Source organism: Rhinolophus sinicus, chromosome 1 (genome assembly GCF_057876585.1).
Source record: "Rhinolophus sinicus isolate RSI-liver-muscle chromosome 1, RSI-T2T, whole genome shotgun sequence".
In the NCBI taxonomy this organism is placed as follows: Eukaryota; Metazoa; Chordata; class Mammalia; order Chiroptera; family Rhinolophidae; genus Rhinolophus; species Rhinolophus sinicus.
Genome location: NC_142501.1, coordinates 130,209,560 through 130,230,656, shown reverse-complemented (window position 1 = coordinate 130,230,656; position 21,097 = coordinate 130,209,560). Strand labels below are relative to the sequence as shown.

At 33.6% G+C, this 21,097-nt stretch overlaps 1 protein-coding gene across 13 annotated transcripts in view; it reads right to left on the bottom strand.

The window, feature by feature from the left end:
• The window catches only part of ZEB1 (zinc finger E-box binding homeobox 1), a 201,222-nt gene that overhangs the window by 143,128 nt on the left and 36,997 nt on the right, over positions 1-21,097 (bottom strand). For 2 of the 13 annotated variants that reach the window (XM_074324717.2, XM_074324719.2), the window contains exon 2: positions 3,723-3,877. The exons of the other annotated variants lie outside the window; for them this stretch is intronic. The gene's annotated coding sequence lies outside the window, so the exon portion shown is untranslated. The remainder of the gene's footprint in view (positions 1-3,722; positions 3,878-21,097) is intronic. 13 annotated transcript variants of the gene reach the window in all.

Below are 21,097 nucleotides of genomic sequence, written 5' to 3'. Positions count from 1 at the left end.
GCAGGTTGTCAGTAAGAATTTACAGAATGAATAAATGAATGGGATTTGCTCTTTTCTCTCTTAAGTTCATTTAAAAAGATCCCACTATAAGTAGTAGCTTAATATTGCTAGTAGAATCTATTTCATATAATAGTAAAGTAAAAGATTTTATATATATCATTATAAATATATTAATTTTAAGATGTGCCACAAATTTCTTTCAAATAATCCTATGAGTTAAATCACCAAGAATTCCTTCTTTATAAACTTCTGTCAAATTCTTAAAGGAATGAATCTTGGAGGAATCTATTTCATTTCCCACATTTAAAAGGGTCTTCCTTATACTGAATGGAAAACGTTCTTTTACTTCCCACAGTTATAAACAATGACCTTAATTAAAATTTTCCTTTCTTAAACTTTGCAATTCCACATTACTATTAATCACCATTTCTTTTGACAGTAGTAACCCCCAAATTCAAAACAGAAGCCATTATATTACAACATACACACCCAATCAGATACTTCATTGTCTGCTATACTGAAGTTACACAGTTAAAAACTGGTAACTATTGGTAGACCTTTGTTTGCTTAGAAACAAGGGTCATTTTTCATTCATTTCAGTTAAAGAAATGCTATATATCATTTTCCACCTGTGATGTTTACACACCTATGTATATTGAACATACAGAAGGCGCCTAAAATGTATACACATTTTAAGAAAGGAAAAAAAATGTATTAAAATTGTAACACTCAATATATATCAATAACAAAAGATGAATACAAGTCACATTTGACTTCTGCAATTACAAGAGGTGCTCAAGGTGGTTACCATCAGTGTAATTTTAATACAGTTTTTTCCTTCCTTAAAATGTGTATACATTTTTTTGGCACCCTCTGTATTTACGTGGCTAAAGGCCCAATTCTTCACCTGAAATCATGGACCAATGAAAGCTAACAGCACAGAACCAAAAAGAACTGTCAAAGAAACAATGTTATGGGCATTACAAGGTATGTTACTCAGCAAGGAACATTTCCCTTAAGACTGTCCTTCTGGAAGAAATGGGAAGGACAGTTTTCTCCCTGCATTGACAAGTGTAACTGCCTAGGTATTTGAGCTAAGATCGTCAAATCAGTACTTGAAAGTGATGTTGGTGACCTTCTTTGGAGTATAGCCAGAAAAAACTAAATTTAGATACTTACTATAGAAATGAAATTCAACATACTAACTTTGAGGAAAAATTTAACAATCGACTTAATTTGAGTTTATGCCATTTGAAAAAGATTTATACTTATTTGATATTTTAAATGGTTTATATACTTTAGCAGTAAATTAGGGAAAGATTATTTCTATTATAAAAGTAAGCTTTTCTGACTTTAGTTTCATACCAGCTTGTATACTCTGATTCAGCTTGTTTATACTATCAGCTGAATAAAGAAGAGCTCCTTTTCAATGAGGGTTTTTAAAAATGCTGACAGATGTAACATATGAAAACAACTGGGGAGGGTGGGTTGTAGAAGAGGGTAAAGGGGGTCAAATATATGGTAATGGAAGAAGAACTGACTCTGGGTGGTAAACACACAATGCAATAGATAGATGATGCATTACAGAAGTGTATACTTGAAAGCTATATAATTTTACTAACCAATGTCATTCCAATAAATTTAATAAAAAATAAATTAGAAAAAAACAAGTTAACTTCATTATTTTTCAAACATCACTAGTGTCTTTCCTATAGATGAGATTCTCTGTGTCCTACAGAAAAAGTGTAAACATTTAGGTATCCAAATGCTCAACCATTTTATTTTCAAATTTTTAATAAATATATATATAGTAGAATAAATTTATTAAAAAACTAAGTTTAAAATTATTTTCTTTACAAAGGGATAAAAGTCAAGGAAATCATACTACCATTAAAAAATGTCTGCATGTAACAATTCAATGATATAAAATCAGTGATAAATAAGTCCCTGCACTGGCTTGATACTAGAATGGAAAAGAGTTGCTAAGGAGAGGACAAGTTATTTTATGGTTGACATCCTTTAATTAACCTAAATTCAGTTGAAGAAATTGGGGTTATTATTCCATACATTTAATCCTGAAATGTTAAAAAGGACCCTATAAGAATTCTCTCCTGTAAGTGAAATTCTCAAATAAGAATGCTACTTTCATGGGCTTCGTTGTAAATTCTTAAGAAATCTAAGAAAACAGTACTATAATATAAAAAATTTATTTCTCCATGGTTAGAAGTTAGCCTTTCTGTATACATTGCTTAGAAGATATTCATTTAATATAATTATAAACTTTTCCAAAAAACAAGTTATCAATTCACTTCAAGAAATAAATGTGTGGGTTCTATGCTTTATTTACACACCAATGATATTGCTTCTACTCTCATGGCAACTTATACCTTTCTATATAGGATTGGTTCCAGTTGCAATTTTACATTTGTCTGTGTAATTTTATCTGCACTGTAATTAACATCCGTAAGTTCAAGAGCAATTAGGAAATACCTGTTTTTAATTATACCATTTTATCCTCAGTACCTAGCTGAATGGATGGCACATAACAGACGATATTTATAAATATCAAATTACTAGATAGATTGAAGGACAGTTGTTGCCATCTACAGTACTGAGTTAATTGTCAACGTTTGAATGCTTACAGGATAACACATGCTATGCTAGGTACTTGTCAGGTGCTATTCCTGATATGTTCATTATTAAGCTCTAGGAAACAGTTAATAACATGGTCACATTCAATTAACATCACTCAGACATCTCTAACTGAGCAAGAAAAAATTACTCAAAACTATCTCAATCTCAAAAATCATAAGTTTAACAAGAATCACAGTCTATTATTAATATTTGACCTTCATTGCCCAATATCCTGTTATCACAAAGCTACTATGTCCTTGGAGACACTAGAATAAGCTCTGATAAACAGTGATTTTAGAATTCAACCTTTATAAGCTATTACTTCCACTCCTCCCCATAGTGAATGTAACTAATCACAGATCTCACACAACATCAATGTCCAAATAAAGGGATAAGTAGGAACCAAATACAATGAGGATAAAAATATTAAATTTAAGGTCCCCTGAAGCACATAAAAATGTAGCCAAATTTGAATTACTTTCTCAGTGCCAACATGTGTAAGGCAGGGGAAAGCTGTCTGACTTGACTTCACCACCAAAATTTGATACTGTGGTATCATATGTATAGCTATTATAAACAGCTACTGCATTTTATTTTGGGTATATAAATATCTAATCTTGAGAATTTAGTATTTTCCACAGAGATATAGTATCAATGATACATTTTTAAAGGGCTTATGTTAAACTAAGTGGTATTATTATATATTATACTTTCTTTGCCCCCTCTATCATTTTATAATGGAAATAAAAAAATGAAACAGAAATTAACAGACTATTGCAAAATTTATGACATCTACTTTAAATAAGAAGCATCTATGAAAATAACAGATGAATTCAGTTTGGTATAATTTTTCTAAAAAGCTAAACTTTACTCAAGCAATACTTATGCTATTTTAAAAAGAAATTAACTACAGTAGAGCTACAAAAAACTGAATTTCTTAAACTAAACATGAACTGTATAATTGATTTTCACATTTTAAATGTTTTTATCAACATTAAGCATATAAAATCTCTTATCTATAAAGTTGGTGCCCTTGACACATACACACACATACACACACACATTATAATTTAAGTGAAAACTCTTACCATTGATTTTCTTTTGATAGTCACTCCATTAGTTTTTCTTGATAGGGCCTTCCTATGTCAAGCAGACAGTAGCCAAATCACAAAATGACATTTGGATGCTCATGTCTTCAGATGGGAGTTTTCGGCCAATTGCCAGTTGAGAATTTAAACTGAAACTAAATTACCCAAACTTTATTAAGTTGTTTCCACACCTACCAATTGATAATGAGCAATGACTTTGAACTGAAGATAAAGTGAATGACTTCATCTGCCTCCTTTCAAGCAGTCATAAAATTATGTTTAAGAAGAAATGCTAGGACCAACACCACCCTCACCCCCCAAAAAATCCTTTAAAATTCTAGTATCTTCAGAGAACAGTTTTAAGTAAACTTCAATTGAAGCTTCCAAAAGAAGTTCACTCAATTATTCTGTAACCCAAATTAACACATGATAAAGATGGTATTTATTCAATGATATATCTATAAATTATAGTCACAAATATTAGGAAACACTTTGAAAGTATCATCTATATTCATAACATATTTATTAAACCATCAACTACTTGTAGTACATACCATAAGAAGTTAAAGGTTGCACTGAAGAGACATGCCCTGCCTGAAAACATCATTCTTTGTACTGAGAAGTTAAAATTTATAGTTATCAACTTCTAATTATAGTGTAAAAACAACTCAACCTCTTTTCTGCACCAATTTAGGCTCTTTTTCTCTTAATTATTATTTATAGCTAATTTTTGTAGAACCTATCAATTATATATGATTTTGACCATTAGGTGTTATGACTGTTGAGTTTTACAGTCTGTTTTGATGCTTCTCAAAAATTATGCATATTAAATTGTCCCCAAACGTTGTTAAGCTATACCTTAGAGCCCCAATATCCTTTCTTCCCAGCTATAAGCTGGTCCATTTCAATAATTATTCATCCTTGACAATTTAAGCCTTTGACAAATATACAACGGAAAAAAGCTAAAATGAAAACATGAAAGGAAAGGAAAACATGTCCTTATCTTTCTAAAGTATCATGTTTACCGCTGATTAAAAACTGTTTCTGAATGTCAACTATAACAGATCCAAAATTAAGGGCACATAACTAGGTAGTTATCCAAGACTCAGATTAAAATGCGAAACATAACATGTTTAGCATTTAGCATAAATTCTCAGATATTCTGTGTGCCTGCTCGTTCTCACACACACAGTTCTTGTGTACATGCGCACGCACAGCTATGCAACCTACACCCTGAAAGATATTGCTAACTCGATACCACAGTTTTATACAAGAGAGAATATACAGTGAATATCAACCTATAGTTAAAAAGAGAAACTGATTTCAGAACAAAGCCTACAGCTTAACAAAATGTCTCTGAGTTAATCACACTGGCCCCAAACAGTTTGATATCCTAGAAACAGGCTTATTCCATTCTATCCAATCATTTTAATCCAAAATCCTCAATAGCAATAACATTTGCAAACTATTCAGAGACTAACAGAGTTATTTCCTGGGTAGTATGAGAAACAAAGGAAAAGTTTAATTCCTTTCTCAAGGAGTTTATAGTCCAAAACTTGACATGGGGCTGGGGAGAGGAGAAAACAGCTCATAAAGACTTATGAATGGTTAGAATTCCAAGAAAGAAGCAAGTACATTGGGGCAGCTTAAATTGTTGGAATAGGTTTGTTACATGTGGAGCTGATCTGAGAAGACTGTATCAAGAAGCATTTTTGAAGCAGACATACACAACCACTTTACTCTTAGTTAGCCTGAGGAAACCCACAGAGCAAAAAGTAATTAAATATAAGGGTGGTCGGTTAGCTCAGTTGGTTAGAGCATGGTACTAATAACACCAAGGTTGACAGTTCAATCCCTTCATGGGCCAGTGAGCTGCGCCCTCCTTAAAAAAAAAAAAAAAAAATATATATATATATATATATATATATATATATATATATATATATATAAAATAATAATTAAATATAGAATATGGCTATGGAAGTATGTATGTCCTCACTCTGGAAGAAGATCAAAAGATCAAAGATAAATTCCTTAGCCAAATGAAATTATAGAGCATGTAAAGATACATACACATATATGAAAAGTCAGGCTTTCAGTGTAAGAGAAATAATTCTAAATTTGTTCATGTCACTCATCCTAGTGATTCCAATCATCATGGTGGTAATTTCACTTTTAATCCAAGAGCCATAATCTTAAACCAGTAACAGGACTTTGTTTATATTACAAATAAATTTTTTTTCTTTAAAAAAGACATAATCTTGAAAAGCCCTATCAGATTAACAAAATCATGAATCAAAAAGCACAGCATGATTCTCTTGGTGTGAATAACATTATAAATAATGCAGCTATGCAACAAAACCAGTTGCACCTTCCAGCAATGGGGAGCAGGCAGTAACTTGCACTGTGTTTGTGTATAATCTTAAATATATTCTGCTAATCCACTTGTAAGAGTTTTATAATTTAACATTACGCCTCACTTTATAAGTGAAGAAACAGGTCCAATAATAGGACATTATCTGTCTAAAGTGACACAGCAAGTAAGCAGCAAAAGCAAGACCCCGTAAGAACAAATGCTTCTTTTACTATAATCAAGGAAATAAAAGTTACACCCCAGAAAGAGATATTTTATTAGAAAGATTTCAATGTTTTAGCCTCCATGCCAAATCTCAAACATTCAGATCATCAGCCTCAGAAAATGCAATAAACCAATTCATAAAATAAGAGAAAGAAAAGTATATGATTAATTTAAACCCGATACCTCCACTTCCCTCTTTATAAGCTTCAAGGCAGACCTTTAGTCTTACGCCCCGCTCTTATAGACTAAGAACATTAGTTTGAGGATTATATAAAATTTTATCACAACTTTCTATAAAAAAGAAGATTTCCAGGGCAGCCGGTTAGCTCAGCTGGTTAGAGCGTGATGCTCGTAACAACAAGGTCGCCGGTTCGATCCCCACATGGGCCACTGTGAGCTGCACCCTCCACAACTAGACTGAAACAACTACTTGACTTGGAGCTGATGGGTCCTGGAAAAACACACTTAAAATAAATAAAAGTTTTTTTTTTAAAAAAGAACATTTCCTAGAATGTTCCATGGCATCACATCTATTTTTTCTTTCACTTCCTAGCATCCTATTTTACTCAGTTTATCCACTCTAGCAATGTAAGCATGCCACGTGGATAGCATTAGAAATAAAAAGTCTTATCTTGACTGACTCAAGTAATAAAACTCATCCCAGCTATATACAGAGGGTGCCAAAACATGTATACACATTTTAAGAAAGGAAAAAACCTATTAAAATTGTAATACTCAATATGTACTGATAACAAAAGATGAATACAAAAGTATACATTTTTTTTGGCACCTTCTATATAAATGGTCAGCAGGAGAAAGTCAGAAACACTGTAAACAGGAAATATAAAAAGAAATAGCTGAAATACTGCTTAGATTTAGGTGTAAGGATAAAAGTTGGCCACTAACTCAACTTAGATTTCACTGTCTATTCAGTCATGACTCATACGATGTTTCTAGTAAAATATACCTTTTAGTTCTAGTGGTCTCAAAAGGTAGAGTACTCATTAGCAACACTAAAATCAGTCACCCAAACTCTTTTGAACAGGCAATGATGTTAAACAAATTAGTTCTACCCTATCACCACCACAACCATCACACCCCATAACCTACTGTCTAATCTATGAGCCAAAGGGCATAAAATATTCATACCATTCTTATTAAAAATAAGATAAACACTTTATCATATAAAGTCAAGATTCGTCTTAAGCTATTAAAGCAAAACAATATAAGCTTAAAGAGTTTTACTTATATTCCATTTGGTCACAAAATAATGTCTCAATATAGTATGTATGTAACGTTTTCCTCAGGATGCTAAGTGTGTGGGTATGTGGGTGTATACCTGCCTTTTCACCTAGAATTGTGACTGGCTGCCTAAAAGCAATACAGGGATTTATGCTTAGGTCTAGTTGTTGAAGCAGTCTATACAGAATTAGCATATTGATATGCCAATACATATAAAACCCAGCTTTTCTATGTCATTCCCAGCAATCCTTTACAAAGTGTTTGTTGTTGTTGTTTTAATAAACCAAAGAAATATCCCTCACCCCATGGATTTTTACCATGTTTATAAGAAAGTTATTTTGGGAACAAGTTATTATATTTAATTTCTCTGCCTCAGTTTCTCCATCTGAAAAAGGAAGATAATCACATCTTACCACATAGGCTTGCTGTGAACATTAGGTAAGTTAATAGCTGTAAACTGCCTCGAAGAGTACACCAGGCACATATAAACCTCAAAAGCAAAATATCACAATTTTTATTATCACTACCATTATTACCACCACCACCTTTGTAAGCACTCAACTGAGGCTTAAGAAAAATGCAGAGTCCTAGGCCACAAGCCCAGAGATTCTAATATCACACCAAAGTTTTTAATACTGTATTAAAGATAAAGGAAATAGATATGCTTGCATCAATTCAACCTTACAAATAAAATAACAAGAAGCAAAATACGTTAAAACAGAAAAAGCTACTGTTTTAAAAGTCCAATGATAGATTTATTTCCTTCTCCAAAACACATACAACCCATCCCCAATGGGTTATTTCCCAATGACTCTACTATGTACTCAAGAGCAGAGAGGAACTCAGAAATAAGGAAGGAGTCCTGGGTTCAACAAACAGTTATACAAGCTTATATACTTAATTCCTTCTTTGGGTAGAGAACAGCAAGTAATTCTTTAAAAAAAAAAAAAATCATGTGACTAAACTTACCATGTGACTCAAATGATCAAATATTTGCACACTCATTTCATGTGGCATACTTGCTAAGGAGAAATACAGGTAAGAATCTCACTGGGAAAATAACCCCTCATCATCTTCCAAGTATCACAGCAATCTCGTTCCAGCTCAGTGATAAAGTATGAGCTAGGAGCTCAGAGAAGGGATATTAGTAGGTACAGAGAAACTGCATTTCAGGTCAAAGAAAACAGTGGCAGCAGAAAGCAGGAACTTGGAGTACTACAGACATTTCAGGATAGTACATATACTGCCTAGTACATATTCTGCATCCTGGAAAGGATGATCGTATCACTTCCTCTCCTCAAAACCCTAATCAGTACTTCAGAAAGCCTGTTTTGGCAATGGAATGCACGATGGAGTATGCTATGATAGTCTAACCCTGGCTTTGAGAAAGGACAGGGATGAGAATCTAAAGGATTATTTTAAATAATCAATTGGCTGTGAGGAACAAACCAGATATCGGATGATACCTGTTTTTTCTATGAACTTTCTATTCCGACCTGTGAATTCAGGATGAAGGAAATTGTAGACGGTAGAAGCTGTCAAAAGTGGGCTTGGGCTGGCCTTAGAGTTTAGCACAGAGCACAAGGACTCACCTTAGGTAGCAAAGGCAGAGAAAGCAGCTGGAGCAAAGACTGGGCAGTGGAAAGTACAAACACAATCAATTAGCTCTCGTCTGCTAGAGCCAAACAGCTCACAACTGCTTTTTCTTTATGATACATCAAAAGGCCTTAAACGTGCTACTGAGGAAGAAAGAAGCATTTAACACATATGCCTATACAAGTGATAATTTAGAGTTTACTGATTATGTTTCCTATATGTAGTATGTCACACAGATGTATGTTAAATGTAAAATATTCACAAATTCAACTTGTCCAATAGAGGATTTACCTTTAATATTTCATGTCATTATTCCCAAACATAAGAAAATTTTAAATCGTATCTTTGATTCTTGTTCAAACCCTGCTTCCACCCACCATCCCACCCCCTGGCCTTTTCTGAAAGTTTTAAATAGGCAGTTTTTGTAGAATTCCATTATATTATGTGCATGGATCTTCTCAAGTAGTTCATATTACTGCGAGGCACCTACTTAAAGGCAGTGGCCATGCTTTTTTGCTTTTTCACTCTAGTATCATCAAAACCCAGTGGCACTAGGTATTTAGTATACTTATTAAATGGACAATATCCTATAGTCTGATCTGCAAATGGATTACATAATAGCTAAGAACAATTATAAAACTTCATAACAATAAATATGTAATTTACTGGAACACCTATGCAGTATTGTCTCAGGTGAAGCTCACTGCAATAAAGGTGCTTCACTGCTGTGGCACTAGTAAATGAAAAATGGCCTTGAGAACTCTTAAGGGTTTTTTTGTGTTTTTTTTTTTTAAGATTTTATTGGGGAAGGGGAACAGGACTTTATTGAGGAACAGTGTGTACTTCCAGAATTTTTTCCAAGTCAAGTTGTTGTCCTTTCAATTGTAGTTGTGGAGGGCGCAGCTCAGCTCCAGGTCCAGTTGCCGTTGCTAGTTGCAGGGGGCACAGCCCACCATCCCTTGCGGGAGTCGAACCGGCAACCTTGTGGTTGAGAGGACGCGCTCCAACCAACTGAGCCATCCGGGAGGTAGCTCAGCTCAAGGTGCCGTGTTCAATCTTAGTTGCAGGGGACAGAGCCCACCATCCCTTGCAGGACTTGAGGAATTGAACTGGCAACCTTGTGGCTGAGAGCCCACTGGCCCATGTGGGAATCGAATCGGCAGTTAGGAGTTAGGAGCACGGAGCTCTAACCGCCTGAGTCACCGGGCCAGCCCTTAAGGTTTTTAAATTAGACACATAGTATATAGGGTAACATTTACCATTGCAATAAGAAAATAGCACTTACTAGCTTATAAACTTTGGAGATCTTAATAAACTATTTCAACATGATTAGTTTTATTGGCTAAAAAAGATGCTTTTCACATTTTATTTAAAAAGTTTTGCATCTGAATTTGTTTTTAAAGATTTTCCATCTTTGAAAGTATTCCACCATGGTTTATTCATGATTAATTTAATCAACAATATCTTGTTATATACCATCTATTTCTGAATAAACAGAGCTTAACAGCTACCATATTTTAGGGATTTTCACTCATTAATCTTTACAGAATCATACTAAAATAGTCAAATGTCATTTCCAAATTAAATGGATCACTTGTCTTAAAATGTAAGGACAGCGAACTAGCATTTGTTAAAATATCGCCTACACTAGATTTAAGATCCATCATTTTTAATCCTCACTCATAACCCTGAGAGAGGTGTAACATACCCATTTTATCACTGTGAACTTGCCTAAGATTCCACAGCTATTAAATGATCTAGTTATAATCCCCATCAGCTTGCAGCTCCAAAATCTAAGGTTATCTTCTCATTATTACTACCTGGAACACTGCCAAGTACCATGCCCCCCGCCCCCCTTTTAAGGCTAAGGTATCGAGGGGCAGGCTCCTGGGGCAGAGGATAGGCACTAAGTGAAATAAAAATAAACATCATGAAGTCCCAGTACTTGTCTCACTTAAGTGCTCTTCAAGCCTGTTAAGAACCTTCTTTCTCTTACTTTATTCACAGACACCTCTCTCTATGCTAGTAGCTATACTAATTAATATCACGCTTTGAAAAAGCAACGATAGCTATTGAGAACTGTAAGGACAAATGGCTCTACTGACCTACCTTAGTAGCCCCTGAAGACACTGGATTAACAAATATTCACCAACAATCCAAGGTCATTAAAGCATGTAAGGCTTTCTAAGATACTTTACAATAATGGTTGAGATGAAATATTTCAGCAATCAAAGAAGGTAAACATTTATTATCTGGAAAATGTATTAATTGAATGTCCAATGATATTAAATGAATAAAGTATTAATTTATCTAGAAACTTTCAAGAAGTATACTATACATGTTAGCATTTTATACTTTCAAAATGAGATATATTTCTGTGAAATCAAATATAATAAATTTCGCAGAACAAATATTGAAAATTCTGAAAGGTATATAAAGTTCTTAATTTTAAGAAAATAAAAACTGTACTAAAAGAAGCTTCCAGTAAACTATACCCCCTTCAAAGTTAAAAAATGTTTCAAAATGGAATTTTACAGCCCATAGTACTTCAAAAGTGAAGGTGAAATTTTTTCTGTTACAATTTACTCCTCTCTTCTTTCCCTCTCCTTTCTTTTATATCATGACATTAAGACTTTTCATTTTACTTGAAGGAAAATGCTATACCATCTAGTATGATGAGATGGAATAAGTTAACATTTAACAATTTTGTAGGGGCTTTAGAAATTTTGAGGCTCTCAACACCAAATTGCATACAGGTTGAATCTTTAAGAAATGTTACAGTTTCTGTGCCAAAACACAGTTTCTCTAGCATTTTAAACAAGGTTTCACACAATAAATAGCACTGCAGTAGGTAATTTAACATGTGTGACCCTATGTAGAGCAACAATTCTAAAACATAGCAGCCACCAGCATATTTATTTGCTCTGTTACCTTGATTCAGGGGCAAAAAGACATAAGAAGATGAGTTCTATAAAAAGAACTAACATAGTGCTGTGCAAAAATAAGTAAACAGAAAGGGAACCAAATACGAAAAGTCAGAGAACTAAGCTGGCAACTGAGAAGCATAAACCATTTTGGCCTAGATTTGTTTGTAATGACTGTGTGACCTAGATACTAAAATATTGGGCTAATGCTTAGAAATCCGAAAACTGAAAGAAATGAAATATGCCAGTTGGTTATAATATTTTAGTCAAAATGATAGGTACTTAAAATATATAATTAGCATTTTCTGTGCAAAGATTTTTAAAACTCTAAAAATAAGTATTTATTTTTGCTCTAAATAATCTCATAAATTGGCCTTCAGCTTTATAATCAGATAATAAGGATGACACTACTACAGAGATAACGGTACACAAATCCTTTGGAGAAGAGGAAAAGAATACACATTTTTAAAAAATAAAGTGAATTTAAGGAACTGTATTTTCCTAAACAAACTTTGTCCCATTCATGGCCCACACTGTTTATTCTACAGGGAGGTGTCTATTAAGTGATGAGAATTTTTTTGGGAAAAAAATCTTCAATTCAGAAGCTATACAAGTTTTGCTAAGGAGGGTGCTAGGACACAGGAGACAGAGCAGATGAACCAGCGATTTACCTTGTACTTCGTGGGGTTGATAGGGAAAGATGGGGTTTCACGCAAGCAAAAATTTCGGATAATACAAACTCCTTCATGCACCTATAAATGGACCGTGTTGAGTGTCTAGCCAAAGCTTCTTGATCATTAATATAAAAGTCAAATTACGATTTTAATACAGAAATGCTTTCATGGGTCCAGTATATACTCAGAGTGCTATATTCTTAGTCTGATTTCTCTCTGCTATCAACTGTCTCTTGTTTCTGCTATGATTTGATTTCCATCCAAATATCTCCCAATATTCAGTGTCTCAAGGGAAGCTGCCTGACCCTGAGCTACAAAGGTAGACCACAATTAGTCTAATCCATCATTATGATAAGTCCATTTCCCTTTGTAATGATTAGTTTAGGAATTTTTAAATTACACAAATTTACGCTACTGAGAAGCAAGCCAGGCGTGGGAATGGAGAAAACAAAGCTATACTGCTTATGAGAAAGCTAAGAGAAGCTACTTCTCCTCTCTTTGGATCTGTAGGAGAAAACATAATACTGATTTCAATCAGTCGCCATTCCACAACTACTGTGTTGGGAGAAAGGCCACACTGGGTAGAAAGAGTAAAGGGCAAAGACAAACAGTCCTTGGAAATATCATGGAGCCATTGGCTTAACTAATCTTAATATATGTCATACTCTCTTGTGTGAGCTAATTAATACTCTTTTTATTTAAATTAGACTAATTTGAAAACTAATTAGCCATTAGGAAACTAATAAGTGTTAAGTTCTATTTAAATACTTTTAGAAAATAATAAACTTATTTTACCTATTCCTGACTTTTAAAGAGAAGTGCTATATGTTACTTTTCTGTATTTTCTTAATTGCCTCCAATGATTGTGTTACTGGGAGGGGCGTATTTAAAATTTCAGAATGTACCAAATAATTTGACCTCTTCTTGATCATTAATATAAAAGTCAAATTATGATTTTAATACAGAAATGCTTTCATGGGTCCAGTATATACTCAGAGTGCTATATTCTTAGTCCGATTTCTCTCTGATATCAACTGTCTCTTGTTTCTGCTATACTTTACTCCTAACTGTTTAAGAGAGAACCACTAGACTCTCAGCTATGGTTCATTGGCTCCCTATACCCAAACAGTCCCATCTCCCCGAGTTCTAGTTACGCATATTTGGATAGTTGAAGTTGCTAGAAGTATACTCTGACGTACATAAAAATTATTCTACGGACAGTGAATTTCTTTTTGAACTCAGTTTAAACTAAAAATACAACTAGATAATTAGTTTTACACTTCTTATTAAAAAATAATTCATTTTCTCCTTTTCCCTTCCCTCCTTTTGACGTTTACCCCGCCTAGAAATAATATTGATCTTTTACCTTTATGTAGTGATTAAAGACCTCTACAAAGCAGAGGCTGTAAAACTGAGGCCTGTGGGCCAAATATATCCACAGGCATAGTTTGCCCTATAGTAACAGACTTTATTACTATAGTGTTTTAAAAACACTTAAATTACCAACTAATTCACATAAAAATATATATTTCAAGATCCTTTTGAAAAAATGAAAAATTTAGCAACAATCAGCCTAAATACTCACAGGGCCACAATGAGAACATCAGACTAATAATAGCCATAAGTGCACAAAAAATACTATTGGCTAAGGAAATAAAGCAGTTCGTAAGGCATTCAGGGAAGCATGCTTCTAACACTCTTTCCTCCTGAATCTTCTAATTTAACTAGGAGCCTATTTCTAGAACCAATGATCCAGTAATAAATTCTTATTATGATAAAGGAAAAAGCGTTTCTTAATAGAATGCTATTTGAAACAAAACTGTTTAAATGCCTCATTTAAGTTTTGACCAGTCAACCAAGAACAGGAAAGTCCTAAATATTCAGTCACATTTCAAACCTGATATTGATTAATAAGTTGTGTGAACAAAATCACATGCACTATATTTGTATACATCATGTATGTACAAAATTACTTAGATGAAAAAAATTGCTTATATGCTTTACCATATAAATTAAGATGCCAAGTTGTATTTTGAAACTAAGTTCGCCCTATACTATTTAATGGAATCAAACACATAATGACAGAAATTAGTTCAATTCACGAATTATTTTTTAAGGAACAATGCTTTCTAAATTATATTCTATAATACAGTCACTTCCTAACATCAAGCACAAGGTACTAAAAGGAGTTTGAAGATGAACTTACAGTAAAATTCTATAGCTGGAACAATAATATTAGTTTTATATTTCTGTCAAATCCCTAGGCTTTGTCTACCTCCCAAATTTTAAATCTATCCCATCTGTCCAACTCCATTGATGTATCCATCATCTCCAACCTGAACTACAGAAATAGCTCCCAACAGCAGGCTTTTACATTCACTGCAGTCAGACTCATGTTTTTCAAATGAAAATTTAATCATGTTACACCTCTGCTTAAAACTTTTCCACAGCTTCCCAATACCCTCTATGATAAATGCCAAAATCCCGAACAAGATCACATAATCAGTTTCCTGCGTTCCTCTCCACCTTTATTTCTCTTTCTCAATGCTCAGCCACACTGGAATCCTTTTAGTTCTTCATTTTGCTTTTACAGATGCTATTTCTGCCACTTGCAATGCTCTCTGACTAATGCTGATTCTTTCCATCTCAGCCTAAAAGTTAGTTCCCTTGTCCTTCCTTGATTTGACCATCAACACTGCCCCACCATTCCAGGCCAAGTTAGGTTTGCTTGTAACATACTTTCATATCACCTTATAACGTCTACCTTAATGTTCATCTTAGTTGTAATTATTTTTTTTAGTTTCAGTCTTTTCCAAAATTGGTGGTTTCATGAAGACATAGAACTTATCTGTCTTGTTTACTGTTTTATAATATCATTTAACATAATGCCTGGCATACAATTAATAGCATTTAATAAATATATGCTGAATAACTGAACTTCATTAAATTGAAGTTAATCCGTTGCTAAATTACTGTTGAAAGGGTAGCATAGTACAGTACATGTATCTGGAAGTCTTGAAGACCTGGTTTATAATCCCAGATCTACCACTTATTGTTTGACCTTAAGAATCACTCACTCAAGATTCTTTACCTTAATTAAGAACATTATCCACATATATCTTTATGGATAAATGTTTTCAGATTTTTTTGTTACATACCCAGGAGAGGGATTGCTAGGTCTTATGGTAATTCTATTTGTAATTTTTTGAGGAACCTCCACACTGCCTTCCATAACGGCCGCACCAGTCTGCATTCCCACCCACAGTGTATGAGGGTTCCTTTACCTCCACAGCCTCTCCTACACTTGTTACTATTTGTCTTGTTGATGTTTTTATTTGCATTTCTCTGATGATCAGTGATGTTGAGCATTTTTTCATATGTCTATTGGCCATTTGTATGTCCTCTTTGGAGAAATGTCTATTCAGGTGCTCCTATGTTCACTGCAGCTTTATTTACAGTGGCCAAGACATGGAAACAATCAAAGTGGCCTTCAATAGATGAATGGATAAAGAAGTTGTAGTATATATACACAATGGAATACTACTCTGCCATAAGAAAAGATGAAATAGTGCCATTTGTGATAACATGGATGGATCTTGAGAATATAATGCTAAGCGAAATAACTCAGAAAAAGTAGAGAACCATATGATTTCACTGATATGTGGTATATAAAACTGAAAACAACAAAGGAACAAGATAAACAAATAAAGAAACAAAAACTCATAGACACAAACAATAGTTTAGTGGTTACCAGAGGGTGGGGAGGCAGGGGGTGGTAGATGAGGGTAAAGGAGGTCAAATATATGGTGATAGAAGGAGAACTGACTCTGGGTGGTGAACGCACAATGTGATATATAGATGATGTAATACAGAATTGTACACCTGAAACCTATGTAATTTTACTAACAATTGTCACACCAATAAACTTTTTAATTAAAAAAAACACACTATCTAATTCCTGCTCTTTCTTATATACCTGTGTGTGTATGGGGCGGCGGGGGGGGGGGGGCGGTTTGCGGGGGACACAATAGTCTATTTTCTCAAGTCTAAAATGCATATTTTTTCACTTTAACATTTTTCATATCAAGAGGAGTCTTACAGTAGATATCCAAAGAACCTTGCCAGACATCACACAAGTTATATCTTGTCACTGCCTATCCATGTACGGACTTAGACATAACTAAGAATATGCCTTTTATCTGTTACCTCAGTTATCTACATCGATAGAACCATACACAGTTGAATTTTAACTTAACGTTAAATCCCTAATTACCTCTTGAAGTGTCTTTATAAAGATCACTAGAATGCAGCATTGACATAAAAAGTTACTATGAATGCCTGCTGACATGTATTTATATTTAAAAGGTTTACTAAGAGATAATTCTGTACCAAATACTTGTCTGTTAAATTCTTCTGGATGATTTTCCAGAGTAGTTATTTAACTTCTAGTGATACGTAATATAATTAGTAAAAATAAAAAAGCTACAAGTTTAATTAAATAGGAAATGGAAACCAAGTCAAAGTAATTCCTGGATGTGCCTCTGAACTATGCTATCAATCCCCAAAGTGCCAGAGGTCAAGGGCAACATGTGGCTATGGCTAAAAGTAATTCAGAATAATCCTTAGATAGAATGCTCCTCCCTCCCCCAAGAAAAGTATTTGAGTTTTCCAAAAAGAGAGGAAAGTTATTAAATCAAAGGGTGTGTCTTACAATTGGTGATCTCTTAGAATCAAGAAAATATGCATCAACATGCTCTGAAATTAAGTGCTATGCAAATAGGTAATTTTCAAGGTTCCCATTGTGTGCTATGTACCAAAAAAACAAAAAAACAGTGCTTTACATAAAATTTAAAAGCTATTCCCCAAAATAACTTATAAAGTCAATACTTAGAAATAGGAAAATGGAATGGTATTCCAATGTCATTCATCTTTCCTAGAGGAAATGAAACGCTCCCCCTAACTTTCAATAAACAGACAGGCTTAACTAAACTAAGTCCCCTTCTTCTTCCCTGTTTTCACTTTCAACACATCCCACATAATCCATTACACTGTTACACGTTCAATTCTTTAAAATATTCTCCTGGGAAGCCTATTCTAATATCTGATTATTATTACTAGTGTCCAAAAATTCTTCCTTATGATTACCTTCATTCTTTCAACTGTCTGTTATACTTAACATACTATTTTATTTGGTTTTTGTCTTTGTATTCATCCTTTAAAACCAAATCAGTATCTGGGCTGGTCTTGTGACCTGTTTGACCAGTAGAATGGGCAGAAGTGACTCTGGGTAACTCCAGAATCAGGGCCTTTAAAGAGCTACAGCTTCTGCCTTTGCTTTCTGGAACATTCTTTCTTGGAATTCAGCTATCATACAGTAAGGAAGCCCAATTAACTTCACGGAGAAGTACAGATAAGGAAAGCCAAGGACCCTGGGGCCAGCCCCAGCTGTGCCCCCAGCTGGCAGCCTGCATTCATTGCTAGTCATGTGAGTAAGGCCATTTGGACTGCCCTGCCTTCCTAGCACCCCAAACACACCACACCACACAGAAGACTCACCTAATCAACACCCAAAATGAAGAGAAATACTACTATTGTTTTAAGCCACTAAGCCTTAGGGTGGCTTGTTGTGCAGCAATTGATAAGTGAAATACTTAGAAATGTATTTCAATAATACCAATGTCAACACTTAAATGGCCAAAAAACCCAAAAATATGTGGTTTCTGTGACTACTGAAATATAATTGTGAAAAACCATGGTAAAGCCTAAGTTTCAATAATTACTAAGGGTTACACTTAGATTAAAACTAATGATTCAGTACTTAAAATCATAATGTGTCATAAAATCACAATGACTATGCATGTATAAAGTTAATATTAACTGAATCACTAAGTCTTATAAATAAGAAAATAAGAAGGAATCACTTGAAATTCAAAAAAGAAAGGTAAACAGGTACCAGAAAGTATGGTCATATCAAAGCAGAACATACAGATAAAATGTATTAGTCTATGTATTACAACTTATTTGTCATGAAGAATAGCATACAATAAACACTGAATTATACTAAACATAATGTTTTATGTTATTTAGAAACTTCTTCAAGAGTAAATATTGTACCAGTGAAATAGCAGTACACTGGAGAAGCAGCAAAATGTCAATTCACAAATATTTCCAGTTGATACAAGTGTGGATTACAGTCTTGTATCTTACTTTAAATTTCTGTTACATAAATATAAAAGTACTGTTATACCATGAAATTGTGCTGAACACACAGAAATTTCAAGGAATATTTTATTATAAATTTTTAATTAAATTTATTGGGGTGACATTGGTTAACAAAATTATACGGGTTTCAGGTGTACAATTCTATAATACATCTATATATTGCATTGTGTTCACCACCCAAGTCAAATCTTCTTCCGTCACCATATATTTGATCTCCTTCAGCCCCTTTCACCTCCCTCCTCCCCCTTAATCTCCTAAGGGTATCAGACACTAATTTATTACAAAAAATAAGGATGTAGTTGATTTAGGAAAGATAATAATCTCCAGTGGTGTCACTGTCAGAGTGATCACTGGGCTAGAGAGACAATTATTTTGATCCAGTAAAACACTGAATCTTTTATGACTTAAACAGTAAAAAAAAAATTACCTAGCATAATTTGTACATTGGTGCTTTAATAAAAGGTAGAAAATATGGAATTCCACATAAATATTTAATATAATCTACATAATTCCTAGAAAATATAAAGAATTCTAAAATACCATATAAAGAATAAAAAAATTTTCATGTTTACCAGACTAACTCTGACAATGCAATTTAATCTAGTAAAAAGCTTTCTGAAAAAACAGAATTAGATGATTTACTCATCTTAAAACTCAACTTTGCTTTGAGGCAGACACTACGAAAGATACTAGATCCAAACATAAAAATGTACTTTATTAAAAGAAATTCCTAAGGCAACTTTACCATAAGGTCAGAGCTTAACAATTTATAATGACTATATATTTTTTCAGTTGCTACTGGAGAATATACATTTAAAACAGATTCTTCATTTTGTTAAGTGACCCCAGATATTCAGCTAACACTGAGGTTGCAACTACTATGTCCAAGCTCTTGCACATTCACATAAAGTTACTCTTTGGCTGTAAAGGATCCTTTTAAAAGAGAGCAAGTGAGTATAATGAGGGAGAAAGGAACTGGGAAGGAAAAAAAGGCCGCTTTTATGCCATATGAATTATTTATTCAGTCAAGCAACGAACTCACTATTTCTAACTCTAACAATCTATCAGGGAACTCTAATGAACTCAAAGACTAACAAAGTTTAAAAACTATCACTATTCAGCAAACATTTGATTTTTTTCTACTTGAAAACATTGTTAACACTGTAAATTATACTTTTACACAATTTACATTTCTAATTGACAATTTTATTATCACACCAAAAGTGTCAATTTTTAAAAACAGACAAAAAAATATCACCTAGTAACTTTCATCACAGGGTATTAAGAATTAACAAACTATTTTTTGTTATTCTTAATTTTGAAAACTAATTATAAAAATGCTAATCTCTCAACCTTTTTATTATTACTCTTATTTGTATCTTTTTAATAATTAAATGCCTTAAAATGGTTCAAGAAAATCTCTCTCCACTGGTGACACGCCATCGAGATTTTTTTTACTGAAGTCTGGAATGTAGTATTGATTCCTGATGAGCTAGATGAAGGCTAGAGTCGGATTTCTCTCACAACCACTAATGCTGTTTAGTTGTCTAAATTATTAATAGAGATTAAGTCTTCTTTGAATAAAGGCAGAGATAAGGTACTTCCTTCTTGAAAAGACAAATAATCAGGTTTAACCTATGCCTAGGTAACCTTTCCCTACAGTTTTTGAGATGATACAGAATTTTTGCCCCCTTTGTCACCACAAAGTCATTTACTCTAAAAATATGAAAATATTGTGCCTTTTGTGTGAATGTCTGAATCTTTAACAAACTTTTCTTTTTCTTGGATTGGATTTGTAAACTGTAACCCACACAGAACACAACCTCTTTTGAAAAGCTTCATACATATCTCTTCATACACACATTCTGTATTTAAAATTGAAATCTCTAAGTCTCAAAAGAAGTGTTTATATGATATAATTTGACTGGACTCCATTCTTCAGATAACATACCCAAAGAGTAAACCAGGTGTGTTGTTCCCTTGGCCTAGCTTCCTCCCTTCTCTAGCTACATCTGATTCTCCCAGCTTCTCCTTTCCTTCCAGACAAATCACTTTGTAAAATGTTAGCATTGATTCTCCTTGTTTAAACCCATTTTTTATTTAAAATAGAATGAGAATTAGAGCTGGGAGAGTACTTAG